At 38.5% G+C, this 23,757-nt stretch overlaps 1 protein-coding gene and 1 long non-coding RNA gene across 3 annotated transcripts in view; both read right to left on the bottom strand.

The window, feature by feature from the left end:
- The window catches only part of LOC132109881 (short transient receptor potential channel 7), a 168,337-nt gene that overhangs the window by 11,132 nt on the left and 133,448 nt on the right, over positions 1 to 23,757 (bottom strand). The window lies entirely within an intron of this gene.
- LOC132109882 (uncharacterized) lies at positions 1,168 to 22,311 on the bottom strand. 2 transcript variants are annotated; one of them, XR_009424561.1, is made up of 14 exons: positions 22,005 to 22,311; positions 20,563 to 21,972; positions 18,441 to 18,556; positions 17,841 to 18,003; positions 11,173 to 11,365; positions 11,002 to 11,040; positions 10,765 to 10,864; positions 10,116 to 10,301; positions 9,214 to 9,345; positions 8,450 to 8,521; positions 6,743 to 7,441; positions 5,440 to 5,511; positions 2,210 to 2,911; positions 1,168 to 1,270 (listed from the first exon to the last, which is right to left on the bottom strand). It is a non-coding gene; the product is annotated as an uncharacterized LOC132109882 (long non-coding RNA). The 2 variants fall into 2 exon arrangements; XR_009424562.1 differs by having other exon boundaries at positions 22,037 to 22,311.

Below are 23,757 nucleotides of genomic sequence, written 5' to 3'. Positions count from 1 at the left end.
CCCCAGATGTGTCAGATTCAGAGTTCCGGTTTCTAGGTCCCTTGTATGTTTTTCTTTTTCCATCTTTAACAGCAGGACTGGCCAGGGTGGCAGCATTTTTCTTTAATATACTGCCTCCCTCTGAGCTGGTCTCACTTTCACAATCTGACCCTGGCACATATTCATCCTCTGTTATTTCCATGCTGCTTAGTGAGTCTTCAGAATCATATCCAAGCATTTGTTTTTTAAACTGAAATTAATCAGAATTCAGCAAATTAAATTTCCTAAAAACAAGGTCTGTGTCACTGAAACAGAACTACAATATCTCCCAATGTCTGTAGAATAAAAGTATTTCCTTCTAACATCCACAAAAAAATATTTATAAAAATAAAAAAATTATAATTAATATAATAAAATATTTTAAACTGCTAAAAAAAAAAATGTAAAAGCAAGCATTTTTGTTACAGGCACGCAATTACTCTAATATCTAATTGCATGAATAAATGCAAAAATAAATGCAAGTTATCAAGTATGAATTGGTCTAAAGTATCAAACAAACATTGAAAGAGTTGCCTTTTAAACCGTTTCGAAAATCAGTCAAGATAAAATTAACGAATTCTTCAAACTTATGAACTGTGGCCATCATCTATACTTTCTTACCTTGGGATTGGAGTGGGACACATTCACATCTTCTGCAGAGCTGGAATCTGTGTCCATGTGGTTTTGGAAGGCAACCTGTAATCAGTCAAACATGACAAATATAAAGGTAGAAGGTATTGAGAATTTTACACAAATTATATTAGCAACAAAGGTGTCCCCATAAGGACAGTTAAAATACAGGTCAATGTCCCCAAAAGCTATCATAAATACTCATTACTACCTATGAGGTTAAAGTGCCGACCAAACTTTCAGGTTTGTTTAGAGGGTGTTTGTAGCCATCGTTAGTGGTAAGTCGTTTAAAATGTAGAAATCGATATAATTTGATTACAATTTGTCATTCATAACTCACAAATGTAAATACGTATCGTAAATATGTGCAAAAAATCCAGTATGCCCTAACAGGGTTGGGACAAAGCCTGTAATAATGCCATCCTCGCATCGTTCTGTCAAACACATTCTGATAAACATTGTTGCTGGGAAATAATTACTACCACAATATAATGTATACTGTGCAGCTCTGAAACTAAATGGTTATATATAAAAAAACCTGTCTTATTACCTGTGTGTCTGTTGGTGAGGGTATCACCGAATCTTCTGCTGGTGGAGTGACTGGATGTGATTCTGGGCCCAGCTGAAAATCAAATAAAAAATTCAATGCTACAGAAAGAGTGTAGAATGATTTTTTAACTAAAGAACATACAATTGTAAACTGCAAAGAAAAATGTAAAAGTGATCATTTTTGTTATGTGCATGCAATGATTTTCTGTTCTCTACATTTATAATTAGTAGTCACTTCTCTAAAGCAATGATCCAATTTATTTGAATTGCGATGTGATCACTGTTGGGAACGTTACTTTAAAAAAGTAATTAGTTATAGTTACTCACTACTTGTTCCAAAAAGTAACTGAGTTAGTAACTGAATTACTCTATAATAAAAGTAACTCGTTACCAGGGAAAGTAACTATTTGCGTTACTGTAAAAAAACAAAAAAAAAGTTGCTATGTGTCAAATAATTTTTTTTTTTTTTAGCAGTTTTCACAAGTCAGTTGAAATGAGTAGAACAGACAGGTGTTCGTACATAACTTATGTACATATTCATCCTCTGTTATTTCCATGCTGCTTAGTGAGTCTTCAGAATCATATCCAAGCATTTGTTTTTTAAACTGAAATTAATCAGAATTCAGCAAATTAAATTTCCTAAAAACAAGGTCTGTGTCACTGAAACAGAACTACAATATCTCCCAATGTCTGTAGAATAAAAGTATTTCCTTCTAACATCCACAAAAAAATATTTATAAAAATAAAATGATAATTAATATAATAAAATATTTTAAACTGCTAAAAAAAAAAAAGTAAAAGCAAGCATTTTTGTTTCAGGCACGCAATTACTCTAATATCTAATTGCATGAATAAATGCAAAAATAAATGCAAGTTATCAAGTATGAATTGGTCTAAAGTATCAAACAAACATTGAAAGAGTTGCCTTTTAAACCATTTCAAAAATCAGTCAAGATAAAATTAACGAATTCTTCAAACTTATGAACTGTGGCCATCATCTATACTTTCTTACCTTGGGATTGGAGTGGGACACATTCACATCTTCTGCAGAGCTGGAATCTGTGTCCATGTGGTTTTGGAAGGCAACCTGTAATCAGTCAAACATGACAAATATAAAAGGTATTGAGAATTCTACACAAATTATATTATCATGCATATAATGCAAGCCCCACTTAAACAAGGTGTCCCCATAAAGACAGTTAAAATACAGGTCAATGTCCCCAGAAGGTATCAAATAACATCACACATCGCTTGTTCGTTCTATCCTCAATTTATACAGGAGCACAACAGCAAAAATAATAGCCTACAATTTCATGTTGGCCGAGCGTGACTTGGACCAATTTCTTTTATAATGCACTTTCTCATCATGACATTTCGATAAATAATCTTACTGTGGTTTTGTCTCTTACAAAGAGATCATTGGAGACATATTGGTTTAACATTTAGACATTATACAGTTGTATGCAGAGCAGTACACAATCAAAATATTTCTTGGTGAGTCGTATACCTTTTAAACCCTGTCACAGTTAAATGTGATCTTCAGACCACAAACTTTCAAGAATAGTGACTTAAAAGGTAGATATTTTATGTAACCCTAATTGACAGACTTAGGCAAGTAATTAATGTTGTTACTTACAAATACACTCTCTGTTCTTTCCAGTGGCGGTACACATTCGCTGGTAGAAGGAGATGCATGGTCAATTTCTGACCATACCTGTAATAAAAAATAATGATCATTTGAGGCTATGAAATTAAAAAACAGATTAGGCACTTTATTGAGACTGAATAACAGTCTTACAAAACAAAAACAAGGGGAAACCAAGCTTTTCCTTTTGCTAGAGTGACATGTGACACAGAAATTCAAATCCAGGAACCAGTTGACACATCTACAGTGCGCTCTGTAAGTATTGGGGCCAACACATATTTTATTGTTTTTGCTCTGTACACAAGCACAGTGGATTTGAAATAAAGACCTGAGGTTTTTACCAACTTCTGTTTAGAGAATGTTTCTATCCATCTTTTATGAACAGTGTAGGAGGGTAGCCATTTAAATACATCGTCTCCAAACTTCAGCGGACAAAGTAATTAGACAAACAATATTTTAGGATTTATTATGGTTTTTACTGACGGATGTACCCAATTAACCATATAGGAAAACTGCTACGGTGCACCTTATAGTTTGCAAAAAACAGTAGTAGGATCATAATAGTTTTTAGTTGTATAAATATACAAAAATTATATCAGCAAGAAATTACATACGAGTTCCAATGGTTATCATTAAGAGGACTAGGACTCCATCCTCACTAAGCCAAAGTTGTCCCCATAAGGACAGTTAAAATACAGGTCAATGTCCCCAAAAGCTATCATAAATACTCATTACTACCTATGAGGTTAAAGTGCCGACCAAACTTTCAGGTTTGTTTAGAGGGTGTTTGTAGCCATCGTTAGTGGTAAGTCGTTTAAAATGTAGAAATCGATATAATTAGATTACAATTTGTCATTCATAACTCACAAATGTAAATACGTATCGTAAATATGTGCAAAAAATCCAGTATCCAGTATTTTTGTTATGTGCATGCAATGATTTTCTGTTCTCTACATTTATAATTAGTAGTCACTTCTCTAAAGTAATGATCCAATTTATTTGAATTGCGATGTGATCACTGTTGGGAACGTTACTTTAAAAAAGTAATTAGTTATAGTTACTCACTACTTGTTCCAAAAAGTAACTGAGTTAGTAACTGAATTACTCTATAATAAAAGTAACTCGTTACCAGGGAAAGTAACTATTTGTGTTACTGTAAAAAAAAAAAAAAATTGCTATATGTCAAAGAATTAGTTTTTTTTTAGCAGTTTTCACAAGTCAGTTGAAATGAGTAGAACAGACAGGTGTTCGTACATAACTTTCGAGATTTATTGCACGTCAACAGACAGCAAGAGTTTTATCCTGCACTCTTAGTAAGAAAAGTGTTTTTGGCCACTAGCTTTGTAGATGCGTGTGTCACACATTACATGCACGTTCTTGCCTTATATAAGTAGTGCTTATATCTCCACCTTGAAAATGCCAACTTTTCATCGGATTGCTCCTGACTCGCCATTTCTCCTGCTGCTGCGAATCTCTGTGTAGCTGTTGCGTGTGTGTGACTGTGTGTGTTTGGCGCTTGGCGTCGCTGGCGCGTCTGTGTAAAAACACTGGCTCTGATTGGCTACCATGAAACACATGACTCTGCCTTAGCCAATCATAATAATAACGCTTATTTCGTTATTAACCCACCTGCTCACTCGCTGTGTGAGCCAGGGGTGCGTTCGGATTGCATATTAAATCAACGCATAGTAACGCACCGCATTTAACGTTCAGTAACGTTAACGGCGTTGTAACGACGGGAAAAGTAATTAGTTAGATTACCCCGTTACTGAAAAAATAACGCCGTTCTTTTAAAACGCCGTTATTCCAAACACTGGATGTGATTATATTAGAATTTAGGCATGGACCAGAACAGATTAATAATATAGTTTAATATCTAATTGCAAAAATAAATGCAAGTTATCAAGTATGAATTGGTCTAAAGTATCAAACAAACATTGAAAGAGTTGCCTTTTAAACCGTTTCAAAAATCAGTCAAGATAAAATTAACGAATTCTTCAAACTTATGAACTGTGGCCATCATCTATACTTTCTTACCTTGGGATTGGAGTGGGACACATTCACATCTTCTGCAGAGCTGGAATCTGTGTCCATGTGGTTTTGGAAGGCAACCTGTAATCAGTCAAACATGACAAATATAAAAGGTAGAAGGTATTGAGAATTTTACACAAATTATATTAGCAACAAAGGTGTCCCCATAAGGACAGTTAAAATACAGGTCAATGTCCCCAAAAGCTATCATAAATACTCATTACTACCTATGAGGTTAAAGTGCCGACCAAACTTTCAGGTTTGTTTAGAGGGTGTTTGTAGCCATCGTTAGTGGTAAGTCGTTTAAAATGTAGAAATCGATATAATTTGATTACAATTTGTCATTCATAACTCACAAATGTAAATACGTATCGTAAATATGTGCAAAAAATCCAGTATGCCCTAACAGGGTTGGGACAAAGCCTGTAATAATGCCATCCTCGCATCGTTCTGTCAAACACATTCTGATAAACATTGTTGCTGGGAAATAATTACTACCACAATATAATGTATACTGTGCAGCTCTGAAACTAAATGGTTATATATAAAAAAACCTGTCTTATTACCTGTGTGTCTGTTGGTGAGGGTATCACCGAATCTTCTGCTGGTGGAGTGACTGGATGTGATTCTGGGCCCAGCTGAAAATCAAATAAAAAATTCAATGCTACAGAAAGAGTGTAGAATGATTTTTTAACTAAAGTACATACAATTGTAAACTGCAAAGAAAAATGTAAAAGTGATCATTTTTGTTATGTGCATGCAATGATTTTCTGTTCTCTACATTTATAATTAGTAGTCACTTCTCTAAAGCAATGATCCAATTTATTTGAATTGCGATGTGATCACTGTTGGGAACGTTACTTTAAAAAAGTAATTAGTTATAGTTACTCACTACTTGTTCCAAAAAGTAACTGAGTTAGTAACTGAATTACTCTATAATAAAAGTAACTCGTTACCAGGGAAAGTAACTATTTGCGTTACTGTAAAAAAAAAAAAAAAAAGTTGCTATGTGTCAAATATATATATTTTTTTTTTAGCAGTTTTCACAAGTCAGTTGAAATGAGTAGAACAGACAGGTGTTCGTACATAACTTTCGAGATTTATTGCACGTCAACAGACAGCAAGAGTTTTATCCTGCACTCTTAGTAAGAAAAGTGTTTTTGGCCACTAGCTTTGTAGATGCGTGTGTCACACATTACATGCACGTTCTTGCCTTATATAAGTAGTGCTTATATCTCCACCTTGAAAATGCCAACTTTTCATCGGATTGCTCCTGACTCGCCATTTCTCCTGCTGCTGCGAATCTCTGTGTAGCTGTTGCGTGTGTGTGACTGTGTGTGTTTGGCGCTTGGCGTCGCTGGCGCGTCTGTGTAAAAACACTGGCTCTGATTGGCTACCATGAAACACATGACTCTGCCTTAGCCAATCATAATAATAACGCTTATTTCGTTATTAACCCACCTGCTCACTCGCTGTGTGAGCCAGGGGTGCGTTCAGATTGCATATTAAATCAATGCATAGTAACGCACTGCATTTAACGTTCAGTAACGTTAACGGCGTTGTAACGACGGGAAAAGTAATAAGTTAGATTTCCCCGTTACTGAAAAAATAACGCCGTTCTTTTAAAACGCCGTTATTCCAAACACTGGATGTGATTATATTAGAATTTAGGCATGGACCAGAACAGATTAATAATATAGTTTAATATCTAATTGCAAAAATAAATGCAAGTTATCAAGTATGAATTGGTCTAAAGTATCAAACAAACATTGAAAGAGTTGCCTTTTAAACCGTTTCGAAAATCAGTCAAGATAAAATTAACGAATTCTTCAAACTTATGAACTGTGGCCATCATCTATACTTTCTTACCTTGGGATTGGAGTGGGACACATTCACATCTTCTGCAGAGCTGGAATCTGTGTCCATGTGGTTTTGGAAGGCAACCTGTAATCAGTCAAACATGACAAATATAAAAGGTATTGAGAATTCTACACAAATTATATTATCATGCATATAATGCAAGCCCCACTTAAACAAGGTGTCCCCATAAAGACAGTTAAAATACAGGTCAATGTCCCCAGAAGGTATCAAATAACATCACACATCGCTTGTTCGTTCTATCCTCAATTTATACAGGAGCACAACAGCAAAAATAATAGCCTACAATTTCATGTTGGCCGAGCGTGACTTGGACCAATTTCTTTTATAATGCACTTTCTCATCATGACATTTCGATAAATAATCTTACTGTGGTTTTGTCTCTTACAAAGAGATCATTGGAGACATATTGGTTTAACATTTAGACATTATACAGTTGTATGCAGAGCAGTACACAATCAAAATATTTCTTGGTGAGTCGTATACCTTTTAAACCCTGTCACAGTTAAATGTGATCTTCAGACCACAAACTTTCAAGAATAGTGACTTAAAAGGTAGATATTTTATGTAACCCTAATTGACAGACTTAGGCAAGTAATTAATGTTGTTACTTACAAATACACTCTCTGTTCTTTCCAGTGGCGGTACACATTCGCTGGTAGGAGATGCATGGTCAATTTCTGACCATACCTGTAATAAAAAATAATGATCATTTGAGGCTATGAAATTAAAAAACAGATTAGGCACTTTATTGAGACTGAATAACAGTCTTACAAAACAAAAACAAGGGGAAACCAAGCTTTTCCTTTTGCTAGAGTGACATGTGACACAGAAATTCAAATCCAGGAACCAGTTGACACATCTACAGTGCGCTCTGTAAGTATTGGGGCCAACACATATTTTATTGTTTTTGCTCTGTACACAAGCACAGTGGATTTGAAATAAAGACCTGAGGTTTTTACCAACTTCTGTTTAGAGAATGTTTCTATCCATCTTTTATGAACAGTGTAGGAGGGTAGCCATTTAAATACATCGTCTCCAAACTTCAGCGGACAAAGTAATTAGACAAACAATATTTTAGGATTTATAATGGTTTTTACTGACGGATGTACCCAATTAACCATATAGGAAAACTGCTACGGTGCACCTTATAGTTTGCAAAAAACAGTAGTAGGATCATAATAGTTTTTAGTTGTATAAATATACAAAAATTATATCAGCAAGAAATTACATACGAGTTCCAATGGTTATCATTAAGAGGACTAGGACTCCATCCTCACTAAGCCAAAGGTGTCCCCATAAGGACAGTTAAAATACAGGTCAATGTCCCCAAAAGCTATCATAAATACTCATTACTACCTATGAGGTTAAAGTGCCGACCAAACTTTCAGGTTTGTTTAGAGGGTGTTTGTAGCCATCGTTAGTGGTAAGTCGTTTAAAATGTAGAAATCGATATAATTAGATTACAATTTGTCATTCATAACTCACAAATGTAAATACGTATCGTAAATATGTGCAAAAAATCCAGTATGCCCTAACAGGGTTGGGACAAAGCCTGTAATAATGCCATCCTCGCATCGTTCTGTCAAATACATTCTGATAAACATTGTTGCTGGGAAATAATTACTACCACAATATAATGTATACTGTGCAGCTCTGAAACTAAATGGTTATATATAAAAAAACCTGTCTTATTACCTGTGTGTCTGTTGGTGAGGGTATCACCGAATCTTCTGCTGGTGGAGTGACTGGATGTGATTCTGGGCCCAGCTGAAAATCAAATAAAAAATTCAATGCTACAGAAAGAGTGTAGAATGATTTTTTTACTAAGTACATACAATTGTAAAATCACTGTTGTTCCCTATCCCTTATGCCTATTAATTACAAACAGTAATGTTTAAAATCTTTTCCATCAAATATATAAATAGCAGTACGTAAATCTTATTTTCAATTCATGCAAATCCTGGTTTACCTTAGCCTGGGTGTTCCCAGGCTGCCTTGCGCATGATTTGATTCACGCTGCTAAGGCAGCCTGGACACCATGGACTAAATTTTCCCCAGATAAAGGGAACCAATCACAGAACGGGAAGGGATCAGTAAGACAATGACGACATCTATGCGACACATCGAAGAAGTTTCTATGGATCCAACATGGCATCAGACGCGAAATTACCTTTCGATGCAGCTTTAGATAGTGTTTTAAGTAGTTTAGAATGTAAGTTTGTTTTGAAAAAAGAGCAACTGTTAAACAATTTCATAAGCAAGCGCATTTGATAGACATTCGTAGTGCCCAATAAACGGCTCTGGGCATTCGTAAACCAGGCCTCAAATACAAGAAAATGAACAGGTGGTTCTCGAATGAGAATTGGTCTGACGTTACCCAGGCTAGGTTTACCTGCTACATTTTTTAGAACAGAAAATATTTTACCTAAATTCTGTCAACGTACAATAAAATGACTCACCATTTTATCCAAGTTTGCCAATTGCAGTAGGAGTAAGGTTCGCTGTCTTTGAAGAGCGTTTCGCTTCTCTGCCGTAGATTCATACCGAGTTTCACACCTATTGTGGTGTTCTTTTAATTTGTCAATCCTGGCCTGCAATTGTTGAACCAAATATAACAATCAGTGTACCAGAAATTATTGTTTAAAAAAAAAAGAGTGAAATGCAATACTACAAAAAGGTTGATAAATTCATTTGGATTTAAGTAATCTGTAATGGTCTATTACTTCAGACAGACTGACACTAGGGATGATAAGATTTTCATGTTGAAAATGAATTTCTTTTGTTCTGTACACCAGTACTTTGAAACAATATAATGAAAACACATCACAAACCTTTTAAATGTAAATATGACAGGGTGCCAGCAAAGAAATGCAGGTTTGGAAACCAGACTTGTCTTTGTTACGGTCATGCGGTACGAATTAGTTATTCGACTAAAGTCAGAGTTATCAAGTCAGCCTCAAACCATTTTGCTCATGCTACCAACATAAGCTATGTGTATTAATCTCTTTATAGTTTAAGTAATTACCTTACTCTGCTTTATAGCACTCTTTTGATGAGAAACAAATGTGAAAGTCTTTCCTACTTGCATCAAAACACCATGTATCCACATTGTCATTGTGTAATTTCAAATTTGAAGTACAGAACATGAGAAATGATTTAGTGTCCATACCTATGTGGGCCAATATTATGCTTGAAGTATTAGTATAGCAACAAATAGATGTAGAAGTGACGTTTTTGGGCTATGCAAGAGTATAATTCAATGTTCATTTGACTTTGGAACCAGACACTGGAAACTTTGACAATCATGAATACATAGTGCAGATCCACAAACTGACCCAGTCTGGGGCACTTATGCGCTTACCTTCGAGCGCTCACTCTGCAAATGATCATCTGCAAGAACAACATAATTTGTTAGTCCTTATTTATACTTTTCACTTCCCTTACACAATAACTAATCAATCAGTCTAGAGTTTGAGACCTGCAACAGTGATATGTGTGATGGGGTAGGGGGACAGGGTGTCTGTGCCAGTGAAGTGTGTTTTGGGGGCTAGGAGAGGAAACCACACAGATGGCAACAAGTGAAATATAGGTAGAGGGCATTTACACTGAGAAAAACATGGGAAAACCTTGCAGAGGAGGATAGGTATTGATCAGACAGCACCACTGCATTTATTCTGCATACGTGGTTCTAATCTTTGTAATACAGGCATGTAATTCAATAATTTTTAATGGATGCATGAGTGCAACAGAAGTTAAATTAACTTTTTGCTACAACTTTGTATGTTCTAATTGTGTGTACAAAATGGGTGCATACAATAGATAAATCCAAAACAGAATCCACTGTGACATCTGATAAAACTATGGAAATAAAGGTATTTCCATAAAAACCAGATGGTGTGATCCTTTGGCATAGGAAATGTATCATAAAAACTAATTGGGCTGAACAATTAAAGAGCAGCATTTCAGGAAAGGGTTTGTAGTTGGTTTATAGGAGTTGTAGTGGTCTATACCTGTGTCAGCAGGCTGTGAGTCTACAGTTGTGACTGTGGTGAGTTCAGTCCCTACTGAATCAGCATGTACTATAGCAGCAGCAGACTTTATACTCCCAATCTACAAAGGGAAATGTTACAAGTTGTAATGTGCAATTGCATAGGCCACACCTAAAAGTTCCCAGCTGCTCCACAACAACTCACATGTATTTTTGCATTTGATAAGATTTAAACAGTATGCGCTTAATAAATTCCTACCTCAGGTTTCACGCTAGGTAGTACATCCTTGTTAACCTGCTAAGTAAACCAAGATAGAAACAAATTCAACTACCGCTTTCTTGTTTGGAGTGTCTGCAACAAATTGCATGAAATATAAACTCTTCTCCAGGTAGGTGGCATATTGGATATAGAAATAAAAAGGTAACTCACCTGTGCTCTCCATGCCCAGTTTGAGTCACCGTAATTGTAAGTCAATTCTTCTCCAGCTGTAATATCTCGAATCGCGAAGAGTCACAAGTGTGGTTTCTCATTTACTTTTATGGTTTTCATTTTGCAATTAGGTCTTCTGTGGTCGTCATTAACAAGTCTCCCAAGAGAGGAGTCCTCTTCACCTGCATCAATGCTGTATAGAAACATTTGTTTCATTAATATGTATTAGCACAGAGGTTCGACTATGAAGAGGCAGTATTTGGTTAACTTAAATTATTTGAGCAGGATGTACCAATGAATACAATTCTATAAGCGACTATTGTATGGAATAATGTATTTGTAAAAGCAAATTGGACAAATGACTCACACCATGTTTTTTGCCTTTTCTGAAAATAGGGTTTCACATGTGCCTAGCTGTTTTTAATACAAATAATGACTAGTTCAAGTAACCAGGCAATTTACAGAGATATGCACATCTCTAGCTCATTCCCAGATATGCAGCTTAATAGAACGGTGTGCCTCAAACTAAAAAAATCAGTTTATTTGCAATTCTGTAACGCTTTGGTCTGCAGGTGGCAATGATTTGGAAACATTAGTTAAAGCACTTTTGTATTGTTACATTGAGATGTTTCACATACTTGAGGCTAGGGATGGGCATGATTAATCGGCGATCGATAATTGATCGTTAAGAATTTCGTCGATCATGTTTATTTGTTATCGATTAAACTAATGCAGGTTGTGTTGCGTAGTGTGAGTCTTGAAGCAATGGAATTGATTTTAGCGCGGAGGTATCTGTGCATCCCGGCAACGTCAGTCCCCTCAGAGCGGGTGTTTTCGGCGGCTGGACTGGCTGTCACCAGGTTGCGGTCGCGTCTGATCCCAGGTCATGTCAACATGCTTATCTTTCTCAACAGAAATCAGTAGACTGGTGCAGAAGTTCTATGGGAACTTAATGCGTTTTCTCAGATCGGATTTCTGATTTATCAAAACGATTCCATTTACACCTGGTCACATAAATGTGTTTTTGCAAAACGGATATAAATCCGATCTTGAATTCCAGCGCTATATGCATATTTAAATTGTTGGACGTCACCGAAAGCAACTGATATGAGCTGCATTTTATTGATCATCAGCGAAAATTTCTAAATCAAAGACCGCAACAAGATATTGCGGCAACAGCCCTGGTAAGATAATTTCGTTTCTTTACTTTTAATGAAGATGATTTGTGTGTTGATGAATGACTTTCACTTTGATTTGCGATAGTTTGCACGTTGGCTTGATGAATAGATGCTCATCTGTGGTGATGCGTGTTGAAGTAGCGTCGTCATATCTGGCTATAACATGACATATAGCCTATACCACGCTCTCACACATTTATTTCTTAGCATTTTTGGGATAAGTCAAATTTACATATGTGGTTTCAACAACCAGATGCATTTACTCTTGTCCAGTTTCGTTTGGAATGCGTCTCGGATCTCCTCCTGAAGTGGTTTGAGCGATCGGATTTAAATCCATCTCGAACGCGTTTCGGAGGGCATTTACATTTGGTCTTTTCATGATTGGATAGCTATCCGATCACAGAAAACGGATGAAGTGGCCATGGGTCTCTGTTTAAGAACGCCGGCTCGCAGCTGCAGGTTCCGCTGTTTTAGAGCACCGCAGGAATCTTCAGGTCTACCGAATGTCCAGTTTCACTGCCACAAGTTGATCTTGTAATAGAGATCTCATCAAGGACAAAACAAACTGTATTTTTGTATTTTCATTGCATTTTTAATTTATAAAAAGTTAAAGAAATAATGAATTTCAATATAAAAATATTAATGATTAATCAATAGTCAATCGTTAATTCTCCCGACGATCGCCTAAGAAAATTTAATCGAATGCCCATCCCTACTTGAGGCAAGTAACGAGCGCTGTCTTGCTTTCTCCCTCCCGCAGATTAATCAATTGACACGATGGTGTCGATGTTTAAATCATTTAAAATGAGAATGTAAGTGTGCTCACCCCATTTTTGTTTGTAAGAAAAAATATCGCAATATATATCGCAGAAAAATAAAATATCGCAATGTCATTTTTTCCCAATATCGTGCAGCCCTAATAACGGTCACTGTGAAGGTGCACTGAAGGGTAGATAACTGTCACTGAAGGGTAGATAACAGTCACTGTGAAGGTGCACTGAAGGGTAGATAACTGTCACTGAAGGGTAGATAACAGTCACTGTGAAGGCGCACTGAAAGGTAGGTAACTGTCACTGTTAAGGTGAACTGAAGGGTAGGTAACCGTCACTGTGAAGGTGCACTGAAGGGTAGGTAACTGTCACTGTGAAGGTGCACTGAAGGGTAGATAACAGTCACTGTGAAGGTGCACTGAAGGGTAGATAACAGTCACTGTGAAGGTGCACTGAAGGGTAGATAACAGTCACTGTGAAGGTGCACTGAAGGGTAGATAACAGTCACTGTGAAGGTGCACTGAAGGGTAGATAACCGTCACTGTGAAGGTGCACTGAAGGGTAGATAACTGTCACTGTGAAGGTGCACTGAAGGTTAGGTAACCGTCACTGTGAAGGTGCACTGAAGGGTATATAACTGTCACTGAAGGGTAGATAACAGTCACTGTGAAGGTGCACTGAAGGGTAGATAACAGTCACTGTGAAGGTGCACTGAAGGGTAGATAACTGTCACTGTGAAGGTGTCACTGAAGGGTAGATAACTGTCACTGTTAAGGTGAACTGAAGGGTAGATAACAGTCACTGTGAAGGTGCACTGAAGAGTAGGTAACCGTCACTGTGAAGCTGCACTGAAGGGTAGATAACAGTCACTGTGAAGGTGTCACTGAAGGGTAGATAACAGTCACTGTTAAGGTGTCACTGAAAGGTAGGTAACTGTCACTGTGAAGGTGCACTGAAGGGTAGATAACAGTCACTGTGAAGGTGTCACTGAAGGGTAGATAACAGTCACTGTTAAGGTGTCACTGAAAGGTAGGTAACCGTCACTGTGAAGGTGAACTGAAGGGTAGATAACCGTCACTGTGAAGGTGCACTGAAGGGTAGATAACAGTCACGGGTAGATAACAGTCACTGTGAAGGTGCACTGAAGGGTAGATAACTGTCACTGTGAAGGTGCACTGAAGGGTAGGTAACTGTCACTGTGAAGGTGCACTGAAGGGTAGGTAACTGTCACTGTGAAGGTGCACTGAAGGGTAGGTAACTGTCACTGTGAAGGTGCACTGAAGGGTAGATAACAGTCACTGTGAAGGTGCACTGAAGGGTAGATAACAGTCACTGTGAAGGTGCACTGAAAGGTAGATAACCGTCACTGTGAAGGTGCACTGAAGGGTAGATAACTGTCACTGTGAAGGTGCACTGAAGGGTATATAACAGTCACTGTGAAGGTGCACTGAAAGGTAGATAACCGTCACTGTGAAGGTGCACTGAAGGGTAGATAACCGTCACTGTGAAGGTGCACTGAAGGGTAGATAACTGTCACTGTGAAGGTGCACTGAAGGGTAGATAACAGTCACTGTGAAGGTGCACTGAAGGGTAGATAACAGTCACTGTTAAGGTGAACTGAAGGGTAGATAACAGTCACTGTGAAGGTGCACTGAAGGGTAGGTAACCGTCACTGTGAAGCTGCACTGAAGGGTAGATAACAGTCACTGTGAAGGTGTCACTGAAGGGTAGATAACAGTCACTGTTAAGGTGTCACTGAAAGGTAGGTAACTGTCACTGTGAAGGTGCACTGAAGGGTAGATAACAGTCACTGTTAAGGTGTCACTGAAAGGTAGGTAACTGTCACTGTGAAGGTGCACTGAAGGGTAGATAACTGTCACTGAAGGGTAGATAACAGTCACTGTGAAGGTGTCACTGAAGGGTAGATAACAGTCACTGTTAAGGTGAACTGAAGGGTAGATAACAGTCACTGTGAAGGTGCACTGAAGGGTAGGTAACCGTCACTGTGAAGCTGCACTGAAGGGTAGATAACAGTCACTGTGAAGGTGTCACTGAAGGGTAGATAACAGTCACTGTTAAGGTGTCACTGAAAGGTAGGTAACCGTCACTGTGAAGCTGCACTGAAGGGTAGATAACAGTCACTGTTAAGGTGTCACTGAAAGGTAGATAACAGTCACTGTGAAGGTGCACTGAAGGGTATATAACTGTCACTGAAGGGTAGATAACAGTCACTGTGAAGGTGCACTGAAGGGTAGATAACAGTCACTGTGAAGGTGCACTGAAGGGTAGATAACAGTCACTGTGAAGGTGTCACTGAAGGGTAGATAACTGTCACTGTTAAGGTGAACTGAAGGGTAGATAACAGTCACTGTGAAGGTGCACTGAAGGGTAGGTAACCGTCACTGTGAAGCTGCACTGAAGGGTAGATAACAGTCACTGTGAAGGTGTCACTGAAGGGTAGATAACAGTCACTGTTAAGGTGTCACTGAAAGGTAGGTAACCGTCACTGTGAAGCTGCACTGAAGGGTAGATAACAGTCACTGTTAAGGTGTCACTGAAAGGTAGGTAACTGTCACTGTGAAGGTGCACTGAAGGGTAGATAACTGTCACTGAAGGGTAGATAACAGTCACTGTGAAGGTGTCACTGAAGGGTAGATAACAGTCACTGTTAAGGTGTCACTGAAAGGTAGGTAACCGTCACTGTGAAGGTGAACTGAAGGGTAGATAACCGTCACTGTGAAGGTGCACTGAAGGGTAGATAACAGTCACGGGTAGATAACAGTCACTGTGAAGGTGCACTGAAGGGTAAATAACAGTCACTGTGAAGGTGCACTGAAGGGTAGGTAACTGTCACTGAAGGGTAGATAACAGTCACTGTGAAGGTGTCACTGAAGGGTAGATAACAGTCACTGTTAAGGTGTCACTGAAAGGTAGGTAACTGTCACTGTGAAGGTGCACTGAAGGGTAGATAACTGTCACTGAAGGGTAGATAACAGTCACTGTGAAGGTGTCACTGAAGGGTAGATAACAGTCACTGTTAAGGTGTCACTGAAAGGTAGGTAACCGTCACTGTGAAGGTGAACTGAAGGGTAGATAACCGTCACTGTGAAGGTGCACTGAAGGGTAGATAACAGTCACGGGTAGATAACAGTCACTGTGAAGGTGCACTGAAGGGTAAATAACAGTCACTGTGAAGGTGCACTGAAGGGTAGGTAACTGTCACTGTGAAGGTGCACTGAAGGGTAGATAACAGTCACTGTGAAGGTGCACTGAAGGGTAGGTAACTGTCACTGTGAAGGTGCACTGAAGGGTAGATAACAGTCACTGTGAAGGTGCACTGAAGGGTAGATAACAGTCACTGTGAAGGTGCACTGAAGGGTAGGTAACTGTCACTGTGAAGGTGCACTGAAGGGTAGATAACAGTCACTGTGAAGGTGCACTGAAGGGTAGATAACAGTCACTGTGAAGGTGCACTGAAGGGTAGGTAACTGTCACTGTGAAGGTGCACGGAAGGGTAGATAACAGTCACTGTGAAGGTGCACTGAAGGGTAGGTAACTGTCACTGTGAAGGTGCACTGAAGGGTAGATAACAGTCACTGTGAAGGTGCACTGAAGGGTAGGTAACTGTCACTGTGAAGGTGCACTGAAGGGTAGATAACAGTCACTGTGAAGGTGCACTGAAGGGTAGGTAACTGTCACTGTGAAGGTGCACTGAAGGGTAGGTAACTGTCACTGTGAAGGTGCACTGAAGGGTAGGTAACTGTCACTGTGAAGGTGCACTGAAGGGTAGAAAACAGTCACTGTGAAGGTGCACTGAAGGGTAGATAACAGTCACTGTGAAGGTGCACTGAAGGGTAGGTAACTGTCACTGTGAAGGTGCACTGAAGGGTAGATAACAGTCACTGTGAAGGTGCACTGAAGGGTAGGTAACTGTCACTGTGAAGGTGCACTGAAGGGTAGGTAACTGTCACTGTGAAGGTGCACTGAAGGGTAGATAACTGTCACTGTGAAGGTGCACTGAAGGGTAGATAACTGTCACTGTGAAGGTGCACTGAAGGGTAGGTAACTGTCACTGTGAAGGTGCACTGAAGGGTAGGTAACTGTCACTGTGAAGGTGCACTGAAGGGTAGAAAACAGTCACTGTGAAGGTGCACTGAAGGGTAGGTAACTGTCACTGTGAAGGTGCACTGAAGGGTAGGTAACTGTCACTGTGAAGGTGCACTGAAGGGTAGATAACAGTCACTGTGAAGGTGCACTGAAGGGTAGGTAACTGTCACTGTGAAGGTGCACTGAAGGGTAGATAACAGTCACTGTGAAGGTGCACTGAAGGGTAGGTAACTGTCACTGTGAAGGTGCACTGAAGGGTAGGTAACTGTCACTGTGAAGGTGCACTGAAGGGTAGATAACTGTCACTGTGAAGGTGCACTGAAGGGTAGATAACAGTCACTGTGAAGGTGCACTGAAGGGTAGGTAACTGTCACTGTGAAGGTGCACTGAAGGGTAGAAAACAGTCACTGTGAAGGTGCACTGAAGGGTAGGTAACTGTCACTGTGAAGGTGCACTGAAGGGTAGGTAACTGTCACTGTGAAGGTGCACTGAACGGTAGAAAACTGTCACTGAAGTAGTACTGACAAAGGCACTAACATAAAGAGAACAACTCTAGATTTTAGACATGGCCCTTGCATTGTAACATTGCTACATAGCCACTTCATCTACTTACCACCATGTTTTACTCTTCCACTGAAAATCAAAAAGAAAAACATTTGCAGACTCATTGTACTCAATAGTTTGGAGCTCTGCCTGCTGCTGTGACAGTAGTTTCCCTCGGTACTCCACAACAAAGTCGCCTTTGAATATGAGTTCAGTGGCAAAAACACCTCGGCCTAAGACAAAAGAAAAAGATGATTAAATTAGCAGTTGGTAGCTCAGTGGTAGAGTGCATGCTTTGTGTGTACAACGTCCTGGGTTCAAATCCCAGCTGCTCCCCAGGTCACCGTTGCAAATGAGAAATTGTTCTCAATCGGCCTACCTGGTTAAATAAAAGGTAAAAAAAAAAAATTTGTCTGTTTTTACAGGGAATAATCCCTGTCAAACCCTTAGATTACTGCAATCAGGCTGGGCACAGAAGCAAAATTGCTTAAAGCACTGTGCTGAAGGAATAAATGGTTTATCAAATGTCTAAAAGCTGTTGAATTGTCAGTTTTAATATCCCTGTGTACTAGCAACCACCATTGTGCAGTGTGCCCTTGAGCAAGAGACTTGATCAATGCAGGCATTTCACTGATTCCAACTAAATCATATTCAGGAGTTTAACATTTACCTTTAAAATTATTGATAAAACGCTGCTGGAGACATGGCTTATCAATCCCCGCTTGGATATGGTACTCCGCATCTTGGATTGGTCGAAGTCGTCGTCTTCTCTCCATGAGTGAAAACCTAAGTAGCAACCATTAACCAAAGTAGCAAGATACATAAGTTTAAATGCAGTAAATAACCCATTGCCAATTGTATGACAAAGAAGTATGGAGCCAAAATAGTCTAAATAAAGATAAATGCACACACTACATTCACATATGCACACACAGGATTCATAAATACAAACACAGGATACACAAATGCACACAAAATTCAGAAATACACACACAATCCAGAAATGCAAACAACATTTACAAATGCACTCAAGATTCAGAAATGCACAGGACAAGATTCAGAAATGTATTTCTGATGCACACACACATATATCTTGATTTACAAACTGCTTGCGGTCTGTGAACTTCACTGCATTTGTGTGTGAATTTTGAGACTCCCCTGACTTGGCTCTACACACAAATTTTTAAACAGGGAATGATCTGCAACCAATCAGATATCTCCCTTCTTTTAGCCAATCACAAGAATGCACCCCACATGGGGGATTGTTTACTTATAAGCCAATCACATGAACGCGTTCACACAGCGCGATATGCCTGTGGTGCGGCATATTATAGCCTACTTATTTATGAAATTGTATGAAAATACAGATGTTTAGATACAATTCAATGAATACAATTCAGGTTTATTTTTTATTATTTTTTACAAAATATAAATTTAAAAATGTCTCAATACATATAACCCAGTGACTGCAGAAAAAAAAGTTAACTATGGATTCATAAATTTGCAATAGGCAATTATTTCATTTTATTGAAATATTTTAATGAAAGTAAAAAAAAAAAAAAGGTACACCTTTTTGAATATTTAAATATATCTAAATATTCTTTTGGATGCAATATAGAAGTCACTTTAATTATAATATTTGGTCCCTACATGAAGAGAGAGTCAGTGGTCCGCTGCGAGAGGAAAGTGACTCTCTGGCTGCGAAAAGTGGGTCTCCGGCTGCATGAGGAAAGTGAGTCGTTCGCTTAGGAAAGTGAGTTGCTCTCTGCGTGACTCGTGAGGAAAGTGAATCGTTCGCTGCGTGACTCGTGAGGAAAGTGAATCGTTCGCTGCGTGACTCGTGAGGAAAGTGAATCGTTCGCTGTGCGACTCGTGAGGAAAGGGAGTTGTTCGCTGCGAGAGGAAAGTGACTCTCCAGCTGCGGAAAGTGAGTCTCCTGCTGCGCAAAGTGGGTGTCCGGCTGCGTGAGGTAAGTGAGTCGTTCGCTGAGGAAAGTGAGTCGTTCGCTGCGAGAGGAAAGTGAGTCGTTTGCTGATTGGCTTATAAGTAAACAATCCCCCACGTGGGGTGCATTCTTGTGATTGGCTAAAACATGGGAGATATCTGATTGGTTGCAGATCATTCCTTGTTTAAAAAAAGGCATTCCTGTGTTGAGCTAAGTCAGGGGAGTCTCAAAATTCACACACAAATGCAGTGAAGTTCACAGACCGCAAGCAGTTTGTAAATCAAGATATATGTGTGTGTGCATCAGAAATACATTTCTGAATCTTGTCCTGTGCATTTGTGAATCTTGAGCGCATTTGTAAATGTTATTTGCATTTCTGAATTGTGTGTGCATTTCTGAATTTTGTATGCATTTCTGAATCTTCTGTGCTTTTTAAATTTTGTGTGTGCATTTGTGAATTTTGTGCACATTTGTGTATCCTGTGTGTGTATTTATGAATTATGTGTGTGCATGTATGAATCCTATGTGTGCATATGTGAATGTAGTGTGTGCATTTATTTTTATTGAGACTCTTTTGGCTCCATAAAGAAGTTCTTAGCCTGTCAGATATAACACAATAATAATCTTTATATGGTATAATTGGGATTGTGTTGCCTACATTGCAGTCGTGTTTTCTTAAACTACCAGTGAAATCAATGATTTCAAGCATTTAAAGATGTTTGAAGTTGTTCTACGACATAAAACATCTATACAGTAGGTCCATTATAATGTTTAAATAGTTTAAATGAACATTCAGATATTTAAAAGTGGTCTAATTGGTTTTACTACAGATAATTATTGTACCTACCCCTGATGGCAGCTTTTCTCCCGCCATACAACCCAACCACGCTGTAGTGCGGAAGTGCAATGACAACAGATCCTATACTCTATTTAACTTGCTAATTGTCATAGTAGTCCATCCTAACATACAAGCTAACTACTGTAGTGTGCATATCATATAAAACACAAATTTATCGATTATCAATCACATTTGTGATTCAATTATACAACACACGCAAAAAAATAGGATTTATGGCATGCATTAAGTTTCAATCTAGCTAATGGTTAGCTTGGTAGTGGTAGTTAGCTAAATAGTTTCCATTTACATTGCACATGTATAGGCGCGTTAGCAAACTAACGTTACCTAACATGATACTGACTTAACCCGACTGGAACAGAAAACTGCAAAGTTAAAATTATTGCTAGCAAGGCCTGCTTTGTTATTAACCTTCTCCATACTATATTGTAGTGGCATTTGTTATGCAGTTAGCACATGAATTACATTTGAAATAAAAGTGTTTAGCTTACCTTGGAGATGAACACGTTGATTGATGCTTCCTTTGCACCTGCTCGTCCAGTGGCAGTGAGTCACGAGATGCAATCATTAGCTCCAGACGAGAGACGCGCGCGCGGGTAAAGGTGTGGGGGAGGGGTTGACTATGTGGGGACCCGGATAGTCTTAACCAGGACATACGCCGGTCTCGAGTGTGTGTGTGTATAAGATGGAAAAACTCACAACAATCAACCAACATACGCTTTTGATATTGGTTAATTTATGTACCCTCCTTTATCCAACTGAAATGTAGGTCTCTACAGTTAAGCTCTGTATTATAAATAAAAAAGACAAAATATTTTGTCATGTTGATAAAAGAAACAATCAGTTATTAAAATAAACTCCTACCTGGCAATTCAAGTGTGAGGCAAGGGTTTTAAAGGGGGAATTGTAGGATGGACACATTCGATTACAGATAATATGAAAGTTATTTTAAATTAATAACTGGAAAGAATATAGTTTTGCTTGAGAGTTGGCACCAGATGAAGTATCATATGGGATTGTTTGCAGTCATTTGAACTCAGTGTTGAAACTCCAAAACAGTGTCAACATGGCACTTTTAAAATAAGTGTTCCCCTCAGTTATCTACAGTGGGGAGAAAAAGCATTGGATACACTGGGGATTGTGCAGGTTCCCACTTACAAACCATGTAAGAGCCTGTCATTTTTATCATAGGTATACTCTTCTACTCTAAGTGACAGAATCTAAAACCAAAATCCAGAAAATCACATTGTATATTTAAAAAAATATATATATATTTTTGCAGTTTATTGTTCATGACATAAGTATTTGATCACCTACCAACCAGTAAGAATTCCAGCTCTCACAGACCTGTTAGTCTTTCTTTAGGAAGCCCTCCTTTTCTCCACTTTTTATTAACTGCACCTGTTTGAACTCGTTACTTCTATTAGTTGCACCGGTTTAAACTCGTAACTTCTATTAACTGCACCGGTTTGAACTGTTACATGTATAAAAGACACTTGTCCACACACTCATTCATACAAATGGGGAATGGGAGAAGGTCATGTGGTCTGATGAGATGAAAATAGAGCTTTTTGGTCTAAACTCTACTTGCTGTGTTTGGAGGAAGAAGAAGGATGAGTGCAACCTCAAGAACACCATCCAAACCGTGAAGCATTGAGGTGGAAACATCATTCTTTATGGATGCTTTTCTGCAAAGGGGACAGGACGACTGCACCGTATTGAGGGGAGGATGGATGGGGCCGTGCATCGTGAAATCTTTGCCAACAACCTTCTTCCCTCAGTAAGAGCAATGAAGATGGGATGTTACTGGGTCTTACAGCATGACCTGAAACACACAGCCAGGGCCCACTGAGGAGTGGCCCCCATAAGAAGCATCTCAAGCTCCTGGAGTGGCCTAGCCAGTCTCCAGACCTGAACCCAATAGAGCATGTTTGGAGGAAGCTGAAGATCCTTGCTGCAGTGTGAAACCTGGTCAAGAACTACAGGAAATGTATGATGTCTGTAATTGCAAAACTGCAAAAAAAAGATGTAAATGTGCATTCATTACAATTATTATTTTTTTAACTATCCTTAGTTAGAATTTGCGAAGTCAGTGACAGTCTCAAGAAGAGTTTCTGCCTTCGGAGATTGCGTACTGTACGTTAACCTGATTACCTGAAGAAGTCGACATTGTAATTGTAAATTTACTGAAATCAAATGTTGTTTTTAGATAAGTGCAGATTTCGTAATTAATTTGCACTACTGTGTTTACCTACTATATCTCATCTACTGCGCGAAACCGGATCATCACCTTTTGCCAAGTTAAATCTAGCTGTCAGTTGAGTTATGCTGCAGAGTAAATAGATTTGACATCCAGGGATGGACTGGGGCTAAAAAACAGCCCTGGACTTTCTCCCAAATAGGCCCATCATCCGGCCATTCGCCCCTGTGCAACAGACACTAGCCAGGATGTCCTGATACTATGCCACAATACTGTAGCCTATCAGACGAGCAAGTAACATATCAAACCAATGATGATAATTGGGGTAGTATTTATTAATGAAGCTTCAGCCTTCAAATAAAAACAAAAAATGTACAATGCCATAAAATGCAAATAATGAAATGTCATTGCAGGCAGAAACCCCAAATTACACAAACGTATAATTATAAAACATAGTTATATACCGGGGGTCTCCATCCTCCAACCAACCTTTTTGTGTGCGAGGGCTACCTCAAGGGATAAAATAATAGAAGGGATTTGTGTTTGTTTTTTGCTCAAATATTTATTATACATATAACATGGTGGTGCTTTTTTACTTCACACCATCATATGCGAAATAATAAAATATCTTGATATTCTGGTTCAGACTTACAAGCATTTAAAAAAAATCAACAATTCCTGAAAAATTATGAAAATATTTATTGATTTTTTTGTTGATTTTCTATAAACGATTGATGTGTTATCAAAAACAGTAGCCCAAACATTTAGTATAAATATAAATGCAAAAATAAATAAATAAACTGCCATAACTTCCTAAAAAACATTAGCCTACTGCATTACATTTAATACATAGCCTATATAGGCCTACATGACTATATTAATATAACAGCATTTTTAATATGAATTTATACAGGTACATTTCTGCCAAAAAATGTTTGTTTTACTACAGTTAATTCATAAGTTGTGGAGTGAAATGTCTTCTGACT

This window comes from Carassius carassius, chromosome 29, assembly GCF_963082965.1.
Source record: "Carassius carassius chromosome 29, fCarCar2.1, whole genome shotgun sequence".
NCBI classification, from domain to species: domain Eukaryota; kingdom Metazoa; phylum Chordata; class Actinopteri; order Cypriniformes; family Cyprinidae; genus Carassius; species Carassius carassius.
Note: the sequence above shows the minus strand (reverse complement) of the source record. Positions and strands in the feature narration are given on the sequence as shown.